Genomic DNA, 2156 nt, shown 5'->3' with positions numbered 1-2156 from the left:
TCTCTGTTTGCGTTTTAACAGTGATTCAGAGCAGATTATGTTAATCTACAGCTGATACATGTTGCTGTTTATCCTCAGACATGATTACAGAGAAGAAAAGAGAGGTAATGTCGGAGGAGATGAAATACACGGCTGATGTGTGGGAATCCTTGAAGTACTGTAAATGTGGGAAATACAATGCAGCCGAGTGGACCATTCACAAGGCTTGGGGTCCGTGTTGATTTGAGTTACATTTTGAAGGAGGTGCAAGTCAACTATGTGCGTAGACCCCAGCGTAGGTAAGGGAGCTAAGTAGACCTACGGCGTAGGGTAAGCCATCGATTAGACCAGGGGTGTCAAACTCATTTCAGTTCAGGGGCCACATACAGCCCGAGTTGATCTGAAGTGGGCTGGACCAGTAAAATCATAATATAATAACCTTTAAATAACGACAACTAAAAATGTTCCCCTTTGTTTTAGCGCAAAAAAGTACAAGTACATTCTAAACATTTTCACATTTAATTAACTATCTTTCTACAAAAACAGCCGTTGTATTTTTCACCATGATGGGTCTCAAAGTGGGGCCGAATATGATATTCTTTAAGGACTGAAACCTGCTGCGAACACACCAAACACACAGGTTTCCCAGTCACCTGACACAGTTGTGCTAGTGTTAGTAGTGAAGGAGCGCACCTATGATGCATGGTAAGCACATGCATGATATGAGGCTCCTTTCGAAAACAGTGGATCCACCGCTTCTATATATACGGAAACTTTAGTGTTAATTTGATCTTGAAGGGCTCAAAAAAGTCTGAAATTCAACCAGATTATGCCAACTGCAAATATTATTTTTCCCCCTCCATAGAAAAAAAGTCCTGGAGCGCTGTTCAGGTGCACTCCATCAGCCGTTTGATTGTATGCGCCCCCTAGAGGACAAATTTAAAATAGTAGTAACACATTTTTCACTTTGCAGAGTAATCCCGCCAGATTGGAACCTCTGGCGGGCCTGTTTTGGCCTGCGGGCCGTATGTTGACACCCCTGGATTAGATGCAGAAATATGAATCAGGCTTTACAGTCACTTTTTCTGTGACTTTTTATTTTCTAAGACACATCTGATTTAAATAATCACACTTTTAATATTTGAAAGTTCATTCCTTTATTTTACAATACAAATATATCCTTGTGTAGAAATGATTTGGCAGGCAAACAATGCATAAAGAAAGGGGTTGCAGTGAAGCTTCATGTAGCAAAAACAGCTTACTTAGCATTAAAACACTTCAGAAAGCCACATTCTCCTTTAGAAAGCCCGGCCTCAATTAGTTCAGTGCTAGGAACATAAGCGAGCTGCAGATTGAACTAACGTCACAGACCAGAAACACAAAGCCTGACCTATGAAACAGAAAACATTTGTTTTTAGTGTGAATTGATGGCCGCTGTGTGGTTTGCTCTGAATGATTTGACCTTTTCTGGACTTTTCAAGTTTAAAGTTCAGTTAAGATTACAAAAAAAACAAAACAGTAAGAGTCTCTATTCTGTAGTTTATCCTTTGGTTACCTGATTAAGATTTCAAGTGTGCATAGTTTTCAGCATAAAACAGTCTCACAGTAATGTTGTGTTTTAAATTACACATTAAAAGTAGGGGTGGGAGTTGATAAGATTTGATCAATGTCAATGCTGTTGTCGATTCTGCTTATCAATCCAATTCCATATCAATAACCATTCCTGAGTATTTTTTGAGGGGGAAAAGGGAGTTCTACACAGTCTTCCGCACCAAAAGGAACCATTTTAATTTTTCCAAAATTATGTCTGCACAAGACTGAACATGAACATATTCAACTTGAACCTACTGAACAATAGGTTGACCTCATTCTCGGCCGCGTGAGTCCAGCCGAAAATTTTATGGCCCCTTGAGCCTGGAGGAAAAGACTTTGAATTTGGAGAGGAAAAATGCTTTTCCTCCGGGGTTCATCGCGGAGGTATTTTACCCGCTCTCAGTGCCTCATTTTCGGCCGCGTGAGTCCATACGTGGCTCCTGGAGCCTGGAGGAAAAGACTGGTGGTGGTTGAAGGAGTTCTGCGTCGCAGAGTGTGTGACTTAATGCAACGTACCACGACGTGACGTCGTGCTGGGAAATGAATCGTTAAGAAGAATCGATAACACTTGAGGTGTATGATAC

Source organism: Notolabrus celidotus, chromosome 23, assembly GCF_009762535.1.
Source record: "Notolabrus celidotus isolate fNotCel1 chromosome 23, fNotCel1.pri, whole genome shotgun sequence".
NCBI lineage: Eukaryota > Metazoa > Chordata > Actinopteri > Labriformes > Labridae > Notolabrus > Notolabrus celidotus.
Note: the sequence above shows the minus strand (reverse complement) of the source record.